A 23,704-nucleotide genomic window follows, 5' to 3' on the forward strand; every position below is an offset into this window, starting at 1 on the left:
TTGTTGTTGTTGTTGTTCGTCTCAGGAGAGTCTTAGTGAGAGATTAGAATCTTAAAGTGATAGAGACAGTCTTAGGAGTGTTCATGTGTTGAGTGTCCATATATCTTAAGATGTTCATGTTGTAAGAGATAGCATATTGGAGTCATAAACAGGTATATATAAAGAGAGAGAGACAATTCTGTATGAACGGGAGTGTTTTTATAAATATTGATATATCTATTTCTTACCTATTTTTGAGATGATGATTTTCACAAAGTTCTTATAACATAAATGGACAATAACTTTTCTGTTGAATAACAACACGAAGACGCAGATACACAAAGATGATGACGTCCTTTATTTCATGACAGGTCCATGATTTCGCTTGAGGAATTCAAAGTTTCTTTATATGGCTTTTTCTTCTCTAACCTCCGCTTCCAAAGTTTGGTGTCAGCATGTTTCTCTAGGCTCTTCTCCCCTCTTTCTCCTCTTCTCCAAGACTGCATCTAAAAACTCTACCTATATTGAGAACTCGTCACGTCATCGCATGATTAAACATGTGCTCATAAAGCATGTTGGATGACATGCGTCACGTTGCCAAACTTGACATGACCCAGAGTTCAGTAACCTATTTTTCAAATAACTATTTTACAAAATATGTTTGCAATTTCAATTGACGATTAAATTACTTATTTTAATTTTCACAGAAAGAAATTTCATTATTACATTCCTTTTCCATATACAGATATGTAAGCTAAACAATTGCAATTCCTTATTTCAAAAACATTCTGTATTTATTTTAACTTATGATTGGAATTTTCAATTCCAAATCTAGCTTTGCAAGTTCGAATCCTTGACTATCCTATTTCATATTTACATTTAACTAATTCCCTAGTTTTTTTACTTACATGAAAAGGGGCCAGCCCTTTTATCATGTGTGTGATTCATTGGTCTAGTGGTCTTCAGTCTTTAATTCACTGTTCAGATACCTCGTTATAATATAATATAGCTTCTTATTCCAATTTTCCAAGAATTGCAGGTTTGTGGAATTCTCTTCTGACTGTTTTCCTCCTATCTATATCCTTGACCTTTATGTTACTAGCGTTATATCATAAAGAGTGGGGGAAATTATTGATAGCAGTTTCAGCTAGACAAGTGTTTCGCGTGAAAGTTTGACGAGGGGCGACCACAGATTGGAGCTCAGACGAGCACTTGCCATGAAAATAACGATAAAGCAAAGACAAGCTCATAACGTCTCTTCTGTAAGAAAGCGGTTTCAGGGAAGAGAAAAGGGCATCCCCTACGAGGCTACAAAGTCTATTTTGAACTCTGTCAAGGCAGGATAAGTCCTTTCTAGCAGCTCCTGCCCAGATGTGGCAACAGTACTCCATCCTAGGATGTACCTAGCTCTTATACAGGTAGAGAATTGCATCATCAGGTAGATATCTACTGGATCGATAGAAGGATCTCACCATTCTTCCAGCAACATTGGCAACGGATTTGATGTACTTGTTATTCCATGCCTCAAAAAAGAACCAATTCAAGACCACGTGTTAGAAGACAGGAGCTTTATTCCATTTGATTTTCATTCCAAACCAGTGACCAGTGGAGTGGGAGAAGACAGGAATCGATAATCAATATTTAATCATAATCTAGGCAGCAACATACTTTGTGACATGTGTTCTTCAGTTTGTTTGATTTATTGATTTAATAGTCTCCATCAATTCGTTGTTCAGTTATAATACAACTTCATATTTCAGTAGCTTCTTTCCAAGAATTGCAAGTTTGTGGAACTATCTTCTTGCTGACTGTTTTCCTCCTATCTATAGGCTTGGTTTTGATGTTACTAGTCTCATTCCACAAAAAAGTCAAGAGGAGACAGTTAGAAGGCACAGGAGGTTTATTCTGCTTGAGCTTTGTTCCAAATCACTGACCAGTGTGGTGAGAGGATACAGAGAGAAAAAGAGAGAGGGGGAGAGAGGGGGGAGAGAGTTGGAGACGCCCCTCGATGGGATTAATGGACTATCTAATGATGTCACTTCCTCTAGTGACGTCACTTCCGGTATCGAGTACTGGTGCCCATAGTCAGAGATTGGCATGCGGTCAAGCAGGTCGTGTGCACACGCCTCCACCGTTGAAGGACGGTATTGTTCAACTCGCTTTGCCTGTAATCTATGTGAATACATGTTCGTTTCCTAAAAATCCTGTGTTCCTTTTGTTTATTACCATTTAACCCCATAACAGAGAGAGAGGGGGGGAGAAAGAGAAATCGATAATCAATATTTAGTAATATTTTCGACACATTTAAAAACAACATGTTCACACGTGTTTAATCATCGAAATGCTGACTTCTCATTCACCCTCTCTTTGAGTCACGTGACATCACACCAGTTTCTATCACTTCCCATGGTCAAGTAAAATTAACCTATAAGTTCACTAAATTGACCCCAACTGAGCTTTTATTTTCTGCTATTTTCAACTAACAAAATTATATACTAGCGGGTCTAGTCACCTAATATTTAACACTAACACCAAATGAAGTGCACATGCGCAACCCCTTATTTTATCTTTCCAGGTCACATGCATGCACACATTAAAATTTATTCACACATGGGTGTTTCTAAAAATTCATTTGCGCGGGCATTACCATATTCAACTACACCAAACCCTTTGGGGTCAAAAAACAAGACTCTTGAAAAAAGGCCGACGTAGAAGAAAACATTCTCTTCACCAAAAGTATGAATTTTTGACCAATCAGGGTTCGATAAAAAAAGTTTATTTCTGCCAGTTTCTGGAACCTCTTAAAAAAATATAAAAAAGGCCAAAAAGAACCTTTTTTGGCAGGCAGAGAGAGAGGATGCGGGCAGTATGCACACACAACAGACTGTACCACGCATATTTTGTTTCATTTGTCGGTTCTTGTTTTTTGGTACGTTAATTTTTCTTGTCTTACATCGTCAACATGAAAACGAGGCTATGCACAAGAAGACAAAAGGTCCATGAGAACCATTCATTTCTTCAAGTCGTTTAATATTAAAATTTTATCTATCTCTCGATAGTAACATCAGCTGGAATGCTAATTTTTTTTTGTTTCGTTTCTAATTGATGGTGTTGCAGTGGGTTGGAAGGCGGGATAGAGTTGTGCCCGTCGACCATACAACTATAAGGTAGACACAGAGGTAAAAATGATAACAGCAAAAGGAGAATAACAAAAGCTGAAGTACGGTTAAAGACGATGGATCGTCTTTTATTTACCAAGAAGTAATAAATGCAAGTGGCAAATTTGAATGGCCCAGAGATTGTGGTCAGTCTAAATAAATCAAAATCAACCTCTGGCACGGGGCAGCTTGACATTAGTAGGCATTGAAGGGGGTAACTAGACGATAGTGGGTACTGGAACTGGGCTGCTGCATGTCAATAGAGACTGGTATGGGTAACCGAACGTTGGCATGCTCTGGAATGGATAACCTGATGTCAACCGGCACTGGAACGGGTAACCTGATAAATATAGGCACTAGAATGGATAGTCTGATGGCTACAGGCACTGGAATGCTGTGCAAAAAATTGAATGCGCGAGGTAGGTATATATAGTCAGTCTCGGAAATTACTGAAGCAGTTAAAAGGAATCACTTTATATTTTTTCATTCAAAATTATGAAATTGCTCAAAATTGAAGTGGAAATAAAATGTAATAGTATTTTTTAAAGTAATTTCACATGAATTCATAGTTGTTGTTTAAACTCCAGCACCACCTGCAGCTGGAGGCTATAGGAAGCTGGAGTCCACTGGTTAAAGAAGATTAGTCTCAGGAAGCAGGCAGGCAGTAGTAGTTGCATAGAAGTAGTTTATGGTTTGCATGAGTTGTGTGGAAAAGGTAGTCCTGAAAAGGGCTGTTTGAACTACTGCTGCATTATCGATTTGACCGGAAGCTTCCTGCTCCCTTGACACATTGAGCTTTATTGCACACAGAAGTGCTGTATTCATGAAAGAGTATTACCACAACAAGCGTCGCTCTCGGTAAAAATAAAAACGAATGTTCGATTCAGCTCGGGATCAAATGCCTGTTGAAATCAATTGTTTAAAAGAAATAGAATTTTATATATTTTTTTCATTTGTGGATGAAAAAAAAAATCGACATAACATCCACTTACACTAAAACGCGTATCTGAGTCACATGCCAATAACACAAAAGTCACGCGCACTGGTTGCGTGGCTAACATTTTGGGCGTGAAATACTGCCATTGTGTGTTTTCTTTCAAGTGGAAAAGTGTGAAAATCTTCTGAAACACATCGCGACAATGGCACCCAAGTCATTTTTTGAATTAATAAATTAAGTACAATGTAATATTCAAAAGAGAATTGGCTCTGTAATAATAAATACGAAATCTGCATGAATAAAAACTACTTCATCAATGTATGTGATTGTTGGAATATGATATTTTCGCTTTGTCACGAGTACGTATATCATACAGATATATATTAAAGCAGGCACCAGCACTGGAAAGGTTAACCTGACAGATACAGGCACTGGAATGGATAGTCTGATGGTTATGGGCACTGGAATGCTGCAGGTTGCATGTGGTGCTGAAGGTTGCAGGAAGTGCTGGAGGAGGTGCAGGAAGGCTGCAAGAGACACTGGAAGGCTGCAGGAGGTCCTGGAAAGCTGCAGGTGGTGCTAAGGACTGCAGGAAGCTGGAATCTACTGGTTGAAGAAGATTAGTCTCATGAAGCAGGCAGGTAGTAGTAGCTGAATAGAAGTAGTTTGTGGTTCGCATAAGCAGTGTGGAAAAGGCAGCCTAAAAAGTGCTTTTGAATTACTGCTGCATCGTCTTGACTGGGAAGCTTCCTCGAAACATATGGGCAAATTTAAATAATATACATGTTGTTCAACGAAAGTATATAATGAGACAATTTTAACAATTTTCATCTATTTCAATGCAATAACAATAAACATGCGTTATACATAAGTTAAAAACTGATATTCATCACAAGAATCACTTGTGTGGGCTACAAGTGTGTCTACGATGGGCCGCATGCAGCCCGCAGGCCATGTGTTTGACATGCCTGTATTAAAGGGCATTTTATAACCCGTCAAGATTGGGCGCCCACCCGCTCGTTTAATATAAAAACATACAAGCAACTTCCACATAGATAAAAGCAAAACAGACAAATGCATTCAGCGTTTAAAGTAAAAAAAAATATTAGGGTGCAAGTAAAGGAAGTGGGTCTAGGAGAGGAACTCATTTTGAAATTTGGAAAATTTAGATCAAAAACTGGTCAAGCTTCCAAAAAGGAACCCTTTGAATGAAGATAGATATTAAGAATCTATATATCTATATATCTATAAAAGTGAACGCGTCTGTGTGTCTGTGTACATTTTAATTTGCAATAACTCTGTCAATTTTCAGTCTACAGACTCGAAATTTGATATACAGGGTACTGAGTTGAGATTGTCAGACTGACTTCCTCATCTTGGTTGTTATAGTCACAACGTTCTGGCCGTTTTGCCCTCCGGCCTTCATCAGGTGTTTTGTATCGAACTGGGGAACCATTTGTTAGGAGTCTCGAACCCAACCCTTTATTATTATTACGGGGGTACCGTATTCAGACTCCAGCTAGGCCCTGGGACATAGTTGCTGATTCTCTGTTTTGAATGTTACTTTTCATTGCCTTTGTTCAGGATTGAACTCAGCACCTTTGGGTAACTGTAAACTTTGATACAACGTCCAGGACCACTCGGCCATATGTCACTAGGACAAAAATACAGACAATTACAGGGTACTGAGATTTGGGAAAATCGATGTGATCGGTTTTCGGCCAGAAATTTGGCTGTTAAGGGGTCAAAGTTCAACGATTTGACCTTTGAGAGCTCTACCAAACTCCTCCGCCAATTTTGGGTCTAAACACTTGAAATTTTAGCTATAGGTTCCTTGAACATGGATCTAACTTAATAATTCGATTTGAGCCCAAAACAATAAATATTAAGGGGTCAAAGTTAAAAAAGTGACCGCTTTTTATTTTTTCGTTCGATATACACCTCCAAACAACCGGGCAACGCCAGGCTTAAATGCTAGTATTTTTAAAATTAATTTCTTAATTTTACTTAAAATCAAAATGTAAATATATATAAATATGTGAGAAATTACACAAATTGAATCATGCATCCTCATTGGTTGATTTGTTCAATGCATTGTTTTAAAGCAGCCATTTTTATTGGCTGAATTCACATATTAACACATACCCCTTGCGGGTCCTTTCAACTGAAGATAAGTTCTGGGGAAAAAAACGTTGAAGATGCCGAACTCATATTATTTTTCTTAATTGATTTAAGGCCTTTTGGCGCTCAAATTGTCATGGTATCTTTGAGACAATTTAAGCTAATAACTTAACTAATTCTTCTTGATGTCATATCATCTTTTCAGTCAGCAAAGATTGTTGAATACCTGGTCCTTTGGGATAATAGGGGCACCTTCAACCCCCTCCCCAAAAAAGAGACAAGGTTTTAGTGTTTTTACTTATTTTAAAGCGCTTTTTATTTAAGTTTGAAACATAAGTAGTGCCTAATTGTTAACTTAGAACAACAATGGTGCATGGCGGAAATTCTTCAGAGTTTTAATGCATTGTAATGCTTTTATTGGGGTAGCACCGGTGTTAGATATATCACGTGACCTAACTTTTCAAATTTTTCAGAAGAAGGCTCGCCTGCTAGGCCTACTTCCTTTACTTGCACCAATATTAGCTTCGAAGTAGAATGTTTAAATTGAATGGTTTATTGAGGAAATGGAAAAAGGAATTAAAAGAAAATGTTGGTTCTTACGCACTTATTGTACCACACTGAAATAATAACGTTATTATTTAGAAAGTCATTCTTAACATGCGGAGGGGAGGATGTTTTGTAACTATTCTGTACGTTCACTTATCAATTTAATTTAAAAAAAAAAAAAAAAAAACATCATAAAACTTGAACTTGAAAATACTATATAAAAAAAAAAAATAGTGCAGTACAATAAGTGCATAAGCAGCAAAACGTTTATAAATATACTTATTTGGTTTAACTGACATCTTCCTTCTGGTTCTTACAGTGAGGGCGCCTCTCTCTCTCCAGTTCACAAAAAAACTCATGTTTTTATATCCACTTGTAGGCTCAAAAAAGAGTTAGGGTTTGTTTTACTGTACACATAGATTCGAAAAAGTTGTCACAAAACAAATATATAACAAATAAATGTTATCAAAGGCAAGATAAGTTACTTTTCTACCTAACTGGATATGTTTTTAGTGTTTATATTTAATGTAACATGTTTATTCAGTTCGAAAAACATACAGTGTTTACCGATGTATTGGAAAATTTAAATGGCAGCCGACTCTCTCTTTGAGGCGGTAAGTGTGGGAAAATGAGTTATAAATAAAAAAAACAGACAAAATATTGTTAGAAAAAGCTGACATATATTCGGCCGGGTTTTTTTTTATCTATAACTCCTTTTCCCACACTTACCGTCTCTGAGAAAGAGTCGGCCGCCATTTTGAATTTTCCAATACATCGGTAAACACTGTATGTTTTTCGAATTGAATAAACATGTTACATTAAATATAAACACTAAAAACATATCCAGTTGGGTAGAAACGTAACTTACCTTGCCTTTAATAACATTTATTTGTTCTATATTTGTTTTGTGACAACTTTTTCGAATCTATATGTACAGTAAAACAAACCCAAGAGCTAATTGTCCATATTATTTTGCGGAAACTTTTTATTGGTTAGAAATTAATTTTTTTTTTTTTACATAGGGGTCACCACTTATCAAGGCCCGAAGGCCACTCAGGGATAAGGGTTATTGCGTGTACAGTAATCAATGAGGTAGTATTGTAGTAATCATTAGTATTGGGGGTTTTGATAGAGTGTCTTACTTAAGGGGGCGGTTTGTCAAGAGTTTGTTTATGTTGGACTTGAAGACGTCCAAGTAGTAGTCAGGTGAGAAACAGGCAAGCGGCTTATTTTCCTTTTTGACCGGAAGAATGCGCGGAGCTTTGCTGTGCAAGAATGTTTTTAAACGTTTTATATTTGGCAATCGACGATTTAACATCCAGTTGGGAGTGTACTTTTATTTACTAGCCTCCACATACGAGCCCGTAACGGAATAAAAAATATCACATTCTAAAAACCACGTAAATTGATCAAGTAGTTTTATTTTCATCAAGAAAATTATTTTTAAGCGATTAATGCAAATTCGTAGGCATTGCAACAAAAATCTCGTAAGTTGTGAATTATCGTTGAGTCGTCTCTCTTGTTTGTTTGTTATTTTTAGACTTTTTTCAAAATGGTGGGCAAAACAGTCACTCCTCTGATACATATAAAATTTTATTTTCTCATTTAAAATAAAAACTACTTCATCAATTTATGTGATTGTTGGAATATGATATTTTCGTTTCGTCACGAGTACGTATGTCATACAGATTTATTATTATTATTTATTTATTTTTTTTTTTTAGTGCACCGGCATTAAACCAACTCTTTTTAAAAGGGAAAAAGTAGCGCCTGGGAAGATGCACCTCCTAGAACTGAGCTGGACCATGCCCCACCTCGACAAAAAGGGCCTGAAACCGCCACGGTTCGGACTGAGATGCGAGAATGGTCGTGAAATACAGCTCGCTTATAAAGAAGAAAATGAGCTTGCTCCAGGCTTAAACTCACTCAGCAGCAGTAGTAGTAATAGTAAGAAGTAGAGCGGTAGTAGCGGGAGAGGTTAAAAAGAGGAAGTTGCAGTCGGTTTTTTTGTTTTGTTTTTGTTGGTTTTTTTTGTTGTTTTTTTTTTTTTTTTGCTTATTGTTGATCAAGTCCAAATTATTCTGCTAACAAAATAAATAAAGAAAGAGGGAGAAGGAGAAGGACAAAGAAAGACAGAGAGAGAGAAAGAGAGAACACATACGCTCAGCCTATTTTTCGTTAGAAGACAACGATTAATGACGTCAGCCGAGCGCAGTCCAGGTCAGGTACAGTTTCTTCTCGTCGGGTGAGTAAGCATTTAAACCTCCAACGATTGAAGGGAAGACGAAACCAGCCTGCCCGAATTATTATTAGATTGACATAATCAACATAAAACTATCAGATTTCTACCCCGTAATTATTTACAATCTCTACTCACAATTTAATCGTCCATCTTTCTGACAGTGCAAGGGGCACGAAAGGTCCTCTTCACCAATATTCCTAGACATTTTTTTTTTTTTTTTAGTTTAACTAACTTGATAAATAGTTAAATAAATAAATAAAAGTACATATTAATTATTTTTGGTATAGTTTGTTTCATACAAATTTAATACAAATATTCAAATAAAATCACATAAAACAACTGCTAATTTGTGATACGAAACACAGCTAAATTTATTTAAAAAAAAAATAATTAATAACGTCCGTGGAAAAATCCGGCGCATTTGCGCGGGTTTAATTTTTTAGAACAAAGATAATTTGAGCGCACGTATGGAAGCGATACCCCCCCCCCCTGTAATTTTTTTAATTTTTTGTCTTTTTTAATTTTTTTTTTAGCAGATTATTGCCGAATGGTCACTAATCTACCAGATTATTAGAAAAAATAAAAAACGAAAAACAAAAGTTCAATATTTAATATTTTTAAGGCGTGCTCCGTTTTTAATACAACGTTCTAGTAAATCAATCCCCCATTTTCGCGAATTTAACCTTTTTTTTTTTTTTTTTTTAAAAAGGCTAAATTCGCGAAATTTGGCCGAAATAAGTAGATGCTTCGAAAATGGGGGATCAATTTACTAGAATGTTGTAATTAAAAACGGAGCACTCTCTAAAAATGTTAAATATTTCATTTTGGGGATTTCTCCTTTTTTATTTATTTATTTATTTATTTATTTTTTTGATAATCTGGTATATTAGTGACCATTCGATAATAGTCTGATGAAAAAAAACTGTAAAAAAGATTAAAAAAAAAAATTACAGCGGGAGGCGAGGATGCGCCACTTCCATACGTGCGGCATGCTTTATTTATTTGTTTGTTTATTTATTTATATTTTTACTTATAAGCTATTTAATTTATTCTAATTTAATTTTAATAAGATATGGTCATTTATTATTATTATTATTATTATTATTATTATTGTTATTATTGTTATTATTGTTATTATTATTATTATTGTTATTATTATTATTATTATTATTATTGTTATTATTATTATTATTATTATTGTTATTATTATTATTATTTACTCACTAGAAGAAGTCACAGAAGCCATCATGAAAGATTTCTCTTTGATAGCAATTTGTGGTGTTCCCTGGAATCTGAGTGACAACAAGTCTCCCAGAATTTCCAGTACTCTCCACCCCTTTCGATAACTTTTGCAAAAGAATTTGCGTTATCGCAACAGCCGCTTACCATTGATTTCTCATTATTATTATTATTATTATTATTATTATTATTATTATTATTATTATTATCATTATTTGTTTTTCATGCTACCATGTTATGCTATCTGAATATACAAAACATTGTTTGTTTTTTTTCTTTTCACTTTGCAAAACTCAACAATCTCCCGCAACGCCCAAAGCAAAACAATTTTCCTCTACAAAACAAACTAAATGAATACATATTTGAGGATTATCGGATTCGGCATTAAACAATCTGAAAAGGGTTGATATGCCGTTAAACAAAACAACGAAAGCAAGCCGTTATTCGTTTCACTCCAAAATTCGTTTTTCTAAATAATGGACTACAAATTAGGTACAATTTTGCTGCTTAGGCTCAAACATGGTCGTAGTCGAGTTCATTTCGGGTTGTAAATTGACAAACGTTTTGTTTCTTTTCTTTTTTAAGTGTTTTGTTTGTTTTTTGTTTGATTTCTACTACTGAAAGAAATAACTGTCGACATCTAATATATGAAGACAGCTATAACATTTTGTTTAATGCAATATTGGTCATGTGATTATATCAAATAAATTAATCGATAAATAAATAGATAACGCTGTATACATGCTCAAGTGTAGAGCGGACTAAATTTTAACGGGGACACATTTTTGCGTTTACACCGTTTGATGTCACTGACAGGCAAATTTTGTAATTTAAAAAGGTAATCATTACTTTATGTTAGGTATTTTTTTTACGACCTAACACAGCGTAGTTTACCTCCTAAATAGAAATGAAAATCTACTTTTTGGAAGTTAATATGTTTCAACGGCCTTTAAAGATAATATGAAAAAAGGAATTTTTAAAACCAATGAAAATTTAACATTTTAAGGTGGGGGAATCAGTTTGCTATATAAATTTAACGTAAAATGAGCACCCACTTCTTGGCTACGTAATGGTCAACGAGACATGTAATCGTAAGCATTTTTTCAAGTTTGGTGGCAGAAGTGGAGGGGGGCAGACGAAGTGGGGTCATAAGTTCCAAACATTTTATAAATACGTAGATACACTTCAAACATTGGGGGAGGGGGGACTAGCTCCACAATTTTCACTTTTTTTTTTTTTAACGAAATTTGCTTATCGTTATTTCCTGATATTTTCAAGGGAAAGCTGTTAACACACACAAAAAATAAAAATAGGATGGACCTATATAATGCCCCCCTCCCCCGTATTTTTTTCGTTTCGTCTTTTTTTTTTTTTTTTCAACGGATTATCGACTGGATCCTTATCTATCATATAAAAAATATATATATATTTGTACATGGTGCTCAGTTTCTTGTACAACGTTCTAGTAAATCGACCCACCCCCAGATTGAAGCCATTCAACGAGAACATGTATGGTTTATCAACATTACATCACCTGACATTTAATCACCCGACTATTAATCATGGACATATAATCACCTGACATTAATCACGTTTTTCGTCACTTGGACACTTAGTCAATTGACATCTAGACAAGTAATCACCTCCCAAGGAAAAAATAAAATTTATTTATGTGATAATATTATTTATGTGATTATATTTTTATTGCGTTAAATCTTTAGCCCTTTTGCCAATTTTGGGGTTATTTTTACGAGAGATTAAAATGTATAGGGTAAAACTGTCCCCCTCTCCCCACCAATCGTGCAAGGGTTAGAGGAGAGGCTATCTGTTTGCTTAAAGTAAATATCGGCCCCTTTTTTAAAACTTTTTAACAAACAAACAATAAACATAACATTTATTTTAATAAATTTATTTTTCATTAAAAAATATAAACAAACTTCTGCAAATAGTTTGTCGTATAACCAACAAATATGCAAATGAGTACAATAGTTCACAAAAATGGATATACAGATTATGAAGAATCATCCTCAAAGATTCCAAAAAAATAGACAAATATAATGTGGTGAAAAAATAACACTCTTCAAGCGCTTTCGGAAATGTCCAAGTGATTAGATGTCCACATGATGAAAACTGTGATTAAATATCTAGTGATTAATAGTTAGGTGATGAAAAGACCGTACACCAACATGTATACCCCTCTTATATAAAGGAATTTTCGGGTTTGTATTACTGTACACATAGATTCGAAAAAGTTGTCAAAAATCAAATATATAACAAATAAATGTTATCAAAAGCAAGATAAATTACTTTTCTACCAAACTGGATATATTTTTCGTGTTTTTATTTAATGTAACATGTTTATTCAGCTCGAAAAATATACAGTGTTTACCGATGTATTGGAAAATTCAAGATGACGTCTGATTCTCTCTTTAACACGGTAAGTTTGGGAAAAGGTGTTATAAATAAAAACCCAGATAGAATACTGTTAAAAACATGCTCAATATATGTTACCGTGACATAGGTTAACGGCGGGTTTTAATGGTATTTTGTATAGTTTTTTATTTATAACACCTTTTCCCAAACTTACCGTGTTAAAGAGAGAATCAGACGCCATCTTGAATTTTCCAATACATCGGTAAACCATGTATGTTTTTCGAGCTGAATAAATATGTTACATTGAATAAAAACACGAAAATTATATCCAGTTTGGTAGAAAAGTAACTTATCTTGCCTTTGATAACATTTATTTGTTATATATTTGTTTTTTGACAACTTTTTCGAATCTATGTGTACAGTAATACAAACCCGAATTTTCATTTATTAATCTAAGGGCAATGATATCCAATGTATTCTGTATTGTTTTCACTGGTCGCCATGTTTGTTTTTGTGCATGCGTACATTCAATTTTTTGTGTGCGCAAAAAATTGAATGCACGTATGCGCAAAAACAAATATGGAGACCAGTGAAAACAATATGGAATACATTGGAAATTAAAGGTCAAAATATCATTTTTTTTAAATTAATAAATGAAAAATCTTTTATATTAGAGGGGTGTGCATGTTCTCATCGAGTGGTATCTGTTCTGATGCTACACTTGAATTAATTTGTCCTTGGTCAATGGAGGGGGAACCCCTTCTATATTAAGGCAATCTTATTTTTGCAAACTATCAGAGTTGCCCCTTTTGCCCTTCTTATGGGGAGCTGGTTTTCCCCCACATTAAAAACGACCTTGGGGAAGCCGATAAATACCAATTTAGTTATCATTTTGTTTAGTTTTTATTTCTTTTCCTTTATTTTTTGGTTGTGTTTGAGGCTTATTCGACATATACAACACAATCACATATACGACACAATCACATTATTTTTTGGTTGTTTTTAAGGCTTATTCGATAAATACGACACAATCACGTTTACACACCGATTCTCGCCAAATCACCGAAATTAAGCAATGTTGAGCCTGGGCAGTACCATATGGGTGACCATTTGGAAAGGCTAGGCACTGTATGTACTTCTGGGAAGGATTGGGTGTGGGGCCTGCACCCTCACCCCGAAAAAAGAACTCCTCCCGACAAAAGCATCTACAAAGGTGTGGATGGCCTATACCCCTACGGGGGCTCATGGCTGTGGATGGATGTATCATTCGATATTTTTCCTTTTCTTTTCATGATTTCAATTTTGTTTTCTTTTTATGTTTGTAGATACATGTTTGATTGTTTGCCAATAAAAAATTATATTTTTGAATGAAAAATTTGAAAACTTGAAAGTGTCAGAAATAATGATAAAATCATTTTATTTACTTTTATTGTTGTTGTAAGTCCGATATATTTCGTTAGAAATAACTTCATCAGGATTCTCCAATCTCGAACCCTCCCCCCCCCCCCAAAAAAAAATGTGATAATTTAAAATTAAGTTGGATGGGTCAAAAACAAAAGCGACAAGATGGCAGCCATCTTGGTTGGAAATTAAAAGCCTTAAAAAGAGTTAATATTTGAGATGAAATAAAAAAAACATTTAAAACTACTTAAAAACACCAAGAAATGATGCAAATAGGTTGCAAACTAACTTTTATTGGCTATAGTAGCATTAATTTTTTTTGCATATCTGATTTTTTATCACTTTTTCCAATCACTGTGGATTGTAAAACATACCTAAAATTATTTGGTCAGTTGAAAAAATTGGTTGCAGGTTCATTTACACGCGCATGAAAATATATGTGCATTTGCACATACAAAATGGCCATGAGTGATAGCATAATGAATTACATTGCATGATAAAGGTCTTAATATCCAGGAAACTACATGCCTGTGCCAAATTTAAATGTGATATTCGTTTTCAGCATAAGTCGTCATTTTAAGGGTGATTTTAAGGTGGAGATTAAATGAAAAATTTACTTGTAAAAAAAAAAACAAGTAAATAAATAAATAATTCTAGCAGATTTTTCTTGCGTTCATTTTTCGTAATTTTTTAAAATGTTTTGGTCTGTGTAAGTCCAGAGTTTAACCTAATAAAAAAAAAACATACAGGAAAATCTTTATAATGTATCTACGTACCTGTCATGAAACGAAAATGCCATATTCTAAAGTTCAAGTAAATTTAAATTTATCAAGTAGTTTATATATATATATATATATATATATATATATATATATATATATGGTTGTATCGATTGGTTGTATTGATTGGTTTCCTAGATGTAAATCCAATGAAACTCACGTGATCATTAAAGAGTGCTCAATGCAGGACAGAGCTGGAATATAGTCTGTTTATTATACAAACGTTATTGGTTACATATGCACATACATGTGTCAGCGGCATCCCAATTTAATGATAACACTTCATCAGCCTCCCCCCCAAAAAAAAGAATCGATTTTTTTTTTGTCTGATGAAGTGTTATCGTTGAATTGGGATTCTAATGAAACATGTATGCACATTTGTAACCAATAATGCTTGTATAATAAACAGACTGCTATATATATATATAGCAATCTCTAACAATTGCTATATATATATATTTATTATTTTTGTTTTCTTTCAAGGAATTGCTTTTTGTTTTGTTTCAAGGAATTGCTTTTTGTTTTGTTTCAAGGAATTGTTTTTTGTTTTGTTTCAAGGAATTGCTTTTTGTTTTGTTTCAATGAATTGCTTTTTGTTTTCTTTCAAGGAATTGCTTTTTGTTTTGTTTCAAGGAATTGTTTTTTGTTTTGTTTCAAGGAATTGCTTTTTGTTTTGTTTCAAGGAATTGTTTTTTGTTTTGTTTCAAGGAATTGTTTTTTGTTTTGTTTCAAGGAATTGCTTTTTGTTTTGTTTCAAGGAATTGATTTTTGTTTTGTTTCAAGGAATTGCTTTTTGTTTTGTTTCAAGGAATTGCTTTTTGTTTTGTTTCAAGGAATTGCTTTTTGTTTTGTTTCAAGGAATTGCTTTTTGTTTTGTTTCAAGGAATTGCTTTTTGTTTTGTTTCAAGGAATTGCTTTTTGTTTTGTTTCAAGGAATTGCTTTTTGTTTTGTTTCAAGGAATTGTTTTTTGTTTTGTTTCAAGGAATTGCTTTTTGTTTTGTTTCAAGGAATTGCTTTTTGTTTTGTTTCAAGGAATTGCTTTTTGTTTTGTTTCAAGGAATTGCTTTTTGTTTTGTTTCAAGGAATTGCTTTTTGTTTTGTTTCAAGGAATTGCTTTTTGTTTTGTTTCAAGGAATTGCTTTTTGTTTTGTTTCAAGGAATTGCTTTTTGTTTTGTTTCAAGGAATTGCTTTTTGTTTTGTTTCAAGGAATTGCTTTTTGTTTTGTTTCAAGGAATTGCTTTTTGTTTTGTTTCAAGGAATTGCTTTTTGTTTTGTTTCAAGGAATTGCTTTTTGTTTTGTTTCAATGAATTGCTTTTTGTTTTGTTTCAAGGAATTGCTTTTTGTTTTGTTTCAAGGAATTGCTTTTTGTTTTGTTTCAAGGAATTGTTTTTTGTTTTGTTTCAAGGAATTGTTTTTTGTTTTGTTTCAAGGAATTGCTTTTTGTGTTTACTACTTGCCTTATATAATAATAAAATAATAAAAGAAATAATAAACTTTATTTTTTACATTTTTTTAACAAAGAATAAACAAAACGATTACTACGATATTATCCTATTGATTACTGTACACGCAATAACCCTTATCCCCGAGTGACTTCTGGGCCTTGATAAGTGGTGACTACCATGTAAAAAAAAAAAAAAAATTTTTATATTTCTTTAAATAAAGTTTTTTTTTTTTTAGTTTTTAGTTTTAACAATAAAAATAATAAACTTTTATTTCTTTTTACATTTTAGTGTTTCTATTTTGACACTTGTGTCAAAATAGAAACAATACCAAAATAAAGATTATTCAAAACGGAAGCCACCAAGCGTGAAACGAAACACGAAACTATCCCAGTTTCAACACTTCTTGCTAATACATTTCATATATCATTTCAGAAAGACTTCATTTATAGAAATGTGAATAAAGATTTTCATTCATTTTTTTTTTTTTTTGTGCGAAGCATAAAACAATGTAGAAATGTTTTGTTTTTTAGTTTTTTGTTTTGAAACAATTAAAAAAAAAAATAGTAAACTTTAGTTTTTTTACATTTCTTTAAGTTTTACGTGTGTGCACAGTTTCTAATCCGATGCCTCCATTCAGTCTCGAAAGACAAAGGATACCCTCCGTAGGGGCAGCTGCACATGTAATTATGGGGCAAGAGTTGTGCATTCGTCAACCACACCTCTCCTGAATCGACACTGCTTTAGTTCAGTGACAAGGAAAGTCCAGGAAATAATGCCGAAATAATCGGAGAGCATATACAGTACCTAGAAGTCTCAAATGGTCACCCATCTGATACTGGCGAGGCTCATCGTTGCTTAACTTTGGTGATTTGACAGGAACCGGTGTGTCGAATGTGATTATGCCATATACTTACAGTTTCTAATACAATAAATAAATCCCCCATATTGAAACCACTCAAGGAGAACACGCACACCTTTCTTATAAAAAGGATTTTTCATTTATCAATCTAAAAGCAATAAGTGCATGCAAAAATTAAATACGCACGCGAAAACAAACATAGTGAACCATGAAAAAAAAAAACGGAAACACATTGGATAAGTCTTAATATCATAAAAACTACTTGTCGGCAACAATTTTGGTACTTATGTTATGATGCTGAAATAATAACATTATTATTTTGAAAGCCATTCTTAACATGGGAAGCAGAGGGTGTTTTGTAACTATTTTATATATCCATCTAACAATTTGATAAAAAAAGATTTGACAATACTATGTAAAAAAAAAATAGTACGGTAACATAAGTGCATTAGCACCACAATTTTAAACGTGATATTTCTTCAAAACAAACTTGAATACATATTATTTTAATTGGAATTCATTATTGAGATGAGTATTATTTATATTAATATAAATAAACGTGGATTTATAAGATAAAAAAATCCAACCTTGATCGGCCCTTCGGGGCCCGTGGCACAGTTGATAGAGACGTTGAATCTCTACGGTTCCAGATGAGCATTGTCTGAAGATAGCGGTTTCAATCCTACCCAAAGCTGGCCAGAGGCTTACTTGGCCAAAACGTGGTAAGACGACAACAACTATGGATGGCAGTGATTGATGAGAATGCAGTTAGGAGATTCGAAGTTCCTATCTGTCGCAGTTACCACTTGACGAAGGCCAGAGGAATAGTTGGCCGAAACAACAACTAATAAAGATGAGAATAATAGTCCGCAATAAATAAAAATTAATATAAACTTCTCTAAAAATCAACTTTTTAAAGGTAAGGCTTTAGTTGGTACTCTGATGCACATTGACCATTATTTATTGCCCCTTTATATATATATAATATATACTAGCATTTCAGCCCGAGTGTTTGGATGATCGTGTTGAGCAAGAAAAAAAAAAAAAAGCTGTTGTAGGAAGGCAGGCTCGAACCCGTACCATGAAGGAGGAAAAGAACATCTTTGCTGTTACGACCACCACCAAACCAGAAGTGACATCTTTTAAAATTAAGGCTAGACAATCGAAAGGAAGGGATGACTTTTAAAAATATTGGCGAAAAAAGCGACCCCACCCTCTGTAGAAAAGTGCCCAGTTGAAGGTGAAGATCTTAATGTTTTTAGCCAATTTTTCGATATTTGTCGTCTGAAAGGTCGAACTTCAAAACGATACTGATCTTGTAAAAATCCGTCGCCTTTGTCGAAAGTTTTAGGCAGACATGCGAACATACATACATACATACATTTATATATTGATAACTAAAAATTTTCGACCCAAAACTTTTAAAAAGCTTGCCCTATCTCTGAATACCCTTTATGTAAAATTTCAAATGCCTAAACCAGAAATTGTCTGAGTAATTTGGTAGAGACTGCAGAGGTCAAATTTTTTTTAACTTTGACCCCTATTATGACTCCTTAACATTTATTGTTTTGGACTCGAATCCAGTTATTAAGTTAGATCCATGTCCAAGGAACCTATAGCTAAAATTGCAATTGTTTATATCCAAAATTGGCAGAGAAGTTTGGTAGAGTTCTCAAAGGTCAAATCGTTGAACTTTGATCCCTTAACAACTAAATTTCTGGTCGAAAACGGATTACAAAGATTTTTCTAAATCTCAGTACTCTGTATATCAAATTTCAAGTCTGTAGACTGAAAATTGACAGAGTTATTGCGTAGAGAAATTGTTATACTGGCCTTCCTTGAACAGAGGAATTTACACCGATTAGCACTATAAATAGTGCTAGTAATTCCAACACCGGTGAGAGAGATGCGATTGCACTTCAACTGCAAGCCGAGTGCCCAGCAGATACACACGCTTTCCTATCTTTGTACATTACTGTTAATACACTTGTTCCTTAACTGAATCTCGACTTGATTGTTCTTATTTTCACTGTTGTTCCATGACACAACAGATTGGCGACAAGGAATCGAAACGACCATCACTGCAGAGAATCACCATAAGTGATTGAAATAAAGATTCGTAAAATCTTTATGCCAGAACATCTTCGTCATTTCAACAGATATTTGTATATGCAAGGATTAACAGCGAATTAATTACTACAATAGTAATTTGGTGGGAAAAAACTTGCTTCCAAAATCTACAGTGAAAATGCGAATGTTATCAATTATTTAATAATTGTACACACTTACCAAGTGTTTTAGAAAGGGAAAAAGAGTTCATTTTTTCTTCACCAGAAGCCATTTTTCCTATAGTAAAAATTTTCTTCTGCAAAGTTAAATGTCCAAAACCGACTAGCAAATACCATGTAAGCTTATCGTTATTTCGATAACATCTGGGATTTGAAAAAAAAAACACACACACTTAACTTTGTCAAAAGAGAAAGAGACAGACCGTGAAAAATAATTATTCGCGTACGTCATTTTTGCTTAGAATCAAGTCATTTTTTGCAAAAGGCAAAGAGGGTAAAAAAAAAATTAAAGTTTCCCATACGAATTCATCGGATATTTAAAGCAACGGATTTTATTTTTGCTACGTAAAAACGCGTGCAAATAAAAAAAATCTTAAACAAATGTTATTTCGCGGGATTGTTTCTAGTAAGACTAGAATCTAGCATTCAACAAATTAAGTTACAAAAGAACTGCTAAGCTGTTGTTCTTCAAACAAAAAAATTGGGAAAGAAAACTTGGTTGTTTTTTTTACTAAGGAATATTTCTTTAATACAAGCGTAAATTGTAAACTGAATTCGTATGATGGATGCAAAATTCAAAGATTCACTGATGAAAACACAGGAGGAACAGAGAAAAATTCTGGAGGTGACACAGTTAAATAAAGCGGACGATAATCATAAACGCATTTTCTCAAACAACTGTGTGGGGCGCTATTGAAAATTTCAATTATAATCCAGAAGATGATGTCACTTTCGTCCAGTACTATAGACGATATATTTTTATATCGGATTGTAGTACCTGGTCAGACGTGAAAAAAGTTAGGCTTTTGCTAACGAAGTTGGGAACAGCCGAGCATACAAAGTTCGTGAATTTTATTCTCCCAAAAAAGACCAGTGAGTTGAGCTTCCAAGAAACAGTTACGCTACTTACAGAACTATTCTCTGCAAAAACGTCTCTTTTCCATAGGCGATATAAATTTATGAATGTTACTAGAAGAGAGGGAGACGACTACACTACTTATGCAAGTATAGTGAACAAGCATTGCGATGATTTGAAACTGGAGGAATTATTAGCAGATAATTTTAAATGTTTAATGTTTGTGCAAGGGCTGGTCTTAAATAAAGACACTGAAATCAGGCATCATGTTTTAAATAAACTCGAAAACAAACCAAATTTAAACCTACAAGACTTAGTGGAAGACTGTGAATGGTTTATTGCGTTGAAACAAGACAGTCGTGGCATAGAGGAAAGCGGAGTGTCACATATTAAAAAGATCCGTCAAAAGAAAAATTTGACTTAAAAAAATAACCAGAGAAAGAAACACGGAAAAGATCCACCTGGACCATGTTGGAGGTGTGGAAATAAACATTGGTACAATGAGTATCCCTACAAATTAAAACAATGTGACAACTGCCACCAGAAAGGGTATAAAGCATCGCATTGTAGAAAAAAATCTGGTAGAAAGACATCCATTAAACTTACGAAAATTGAACCTGAGGAACAAAATATCCGGAAATATGTACAGGTCAAAATGTTTAAAAAGAAAGTAAGGCTACAGCTTGATAGTGGGTCTGATATTTCCATTATTAATGTACAGACACGGAAGAGGCTTGGGAGACCCACTATGATTAAATCACATAAAACGGCAAGAAGCGTCAGTGGCAAAAAAATTACCTTTGAAGGAGAATTATTGACGAATATTTTTTCCAGAACAGGGCCGAAAAAGCAAGAATTTTTGTCATGCGAAAATCAAACAATCCCTTTGGAAATGATCTGTTAATGTTAAATGGGTTGGATTTCGCAGTAGGGTACCTGGACGATGTGTTAATAAAAAGCGCTAGCAAAGAACAACAAAAAGCTCATGTAAACCAAGTATTCAAAAGGATCCAGGATTATGGATTTAAAGTAAAACAGGAAAAATGTACATTTTTCATGGAGAAAATAAAATACTTGGGGCAAATCATCGATAAACATGGAAGAAGGCCGGATCCAGATAGATGGAGTGCAATAAAGAATATGCCTGCTTCAGAAAATATTTACAAAGTTTCTTGTTTGGCAAAGAGACTTTAACCCCTGACTTGTTTCTGGCACATTATAATCCCAAGCGTGAAATTATAGTTGCAAGCGATGCCAGCTCCTATGGCTTAGGAGCATGCATTTTACAAAAAATGGATGATGGAAAAGTGAAACCCATAGCACATTCATCCTTATCACTTTTGCCAGCCGAAAAGAACTACTCGCAAATTGAAAAAGAGGTGCTAAGCATTATATTTGCGGTAAAGAAATTTTACCGTTTCCTGCACGGTAGGCAATTTCTGTTACAAACAGACCACAAACCATTATTAACGATTTTTGTATCGAAAAAGGGACTACCACAACATACGGCGAATAGACTCCAAAGATGGGGTACCATACTTCTAAATTACAATTTTCAAATGGAGTATGTACCATCTAAAAAATTTGGTCATGCAGACAGGTTATCGAGGTTAATACCTAAGCACACAGAACCATTGGAGGATATGGTAATAGCAGCCATTCAAGTGGAAGTTGAAGTAAAAAAATATGTTATGTGACACAATAAGAGAACTTCCAGTAACTCTTGATGAGATTAAGAGTAAGGCAGAGGTGGACAAATTTATTATACGCACGAAAGAAAAGATCAACAATAACGAACTGGATGAAGAAATTTATTCAATTTGCGATAACGTCCTGTTATATATTGACAGTGATAGTAGACTGCATTGTTACAGAAAATGGAATGCAATTTACGAGGATCATCTACCGAATTTAAACATTTTTGCGAGGATCATCTAATCGAGCATATAACCATTCTGCCATACCACCCAAGAAGTAATGGACAAGCAGAGAAATTTGTTGGCACATTCAAGAGAGCTCTGAAAAAAGCTAGTGGGTCACCGACGGATAAGTTAATCCAACAGTTTTTACAAATCTACAGAGTCACTTCGAATACAAACAATGAAATGTCGAAGACACCTGCTGAGGTTATGTTCGGACGCAAGGTTAAATCGATTTTTCACAAGTTGTTACCAAACCAGGATAGACCAAACCTCAAAAAAAATAACAACAAAAACGGTATAAAGTTGACGAAAGAGTTTTCTACAAGATTCACAAAAATAAGACTTTCTGGGAGTCCGGCATTGTTGAGAAACAAATAGGCAACATGGTTTACATGATTAAGGGACCAGACTTCGTGCACAAACATCACACTAACCAAATTCGGAAAAGATACTTGAACAGTGAGGTGACCAGATCACCCGAGGAGGACATCATAGACACAGTGTTTGATACTTTTCAGGTGCCCATACCAGAGACAGCTCCGGAGAACAGAAGATCAAACAGAAAATGGAAATCAACAGAATTGATTAGGGTGAACCCAAAACAAAAACATTATTAATCCCAGAGGGGATATTTTCAAAGGGGTGAGTTATACCGGCCTTCCTTGAACAGAGGCATTTACACCGATTAGCACTATAAATAGCGCTAGTAATTCCAACACCAGTGAGAGAGATGCCACTGCACTTCAACTGCTAGCCGAGTGCCCAGCAGATATACATGCTTTCCTATCTTTGTACATTATTGTTAATACACTTGTTCCTTAACCGAACCTCGACTTGATTGTTCTTATTTTCACTGTTGTTCCACGACACAACAGAAATATACACAGACACACAGATACAGACACACAGACACGTTCACTTTTATATATATATGAATATATAAATGTGTTTGTGTGTGTGTGTGTGTGCATTTCCCTACCAAATTACTCTGTCAATTTTCAGTCTACAAATGCAAGATTTGACATAAGGACTACTGAGATTTGTGAAAAATCTTTTTAATCGGTTTTCAGACAGAAATTTGGCTGTCAAGGGGTCAAAGTTCAGCAATTTGACCTTTGAAAACTCTCCCAAACTCCTCCGTCAATTTTGGGTCTAAACACTTGAAATTTTAGATGTAGGTTACTTGGATTTGAATCAAACTTTTTAATTTAATTTGAACCCAAAAAAATAAATGTTAAGAGGTCAAACTTTAAAAAAAAAAATGACCTCTGCAGTCTCTACTAAATTACTCAGCCAATTTTTGGTCTAAGCATTTGAAATTTTACATAAAGTGTATTCAGACATGCAGCAAGCTTTTGGCCGAAGATTTGGCTGCCAAGAGGTCAAATTTGAAAGTTGATAGAATTGGCCTCTGCAGACTCTACCAAACTCTTCTGCCAATTTTGGGTCTAAACACTCGAAATTTTAGATGTAGGTTACCTGGACATGAGTCAAACATTTTAATATATATATATACATATGCGCATAAAGTTATAAACAGTACATAGGGCCCGAGC

General features: G+C 34.2%; 1 protein-coding gene across 1 annotated transcript in view; it reads left to right on the forward strand.

The window, feature by feature from the left end:
- Positions 1 to 8,854: 8,854 nt before the first annotated feature.
- The window catches only part of LOC145246846 (uncharacterized), a 49,149-nt gene continuing 34,299 nt past the window's right edge, over positions 8,855 to 23,704 (forward strand). Inside the window, exon 1 of the mRNA XM_080108692.1 lies at positions 8,855 to 8,986. The gene's annotated coding sequence lies outside the window, so the exon portion shown is untranslated. The remainder of the gene's footprint in view (positions 8,987 to 23,704) is intronic.

Source organism: Euprymna scolopes, chromosome 24, assembly GCF_053919585.1.
Source record: "Euprymna scolopes isolate OS-2025 chromosome 24, ASM5391958v1, whole genome shotgun sequence".
In the NCBI taxonomy this organism is placed as follows: domain Eukaryota; kingdom Metazoa; phylum Mollusca; class Cephalopoda; order Sepiida; family Sepiolidae; genus Euprymna; species Euprymna scolopes.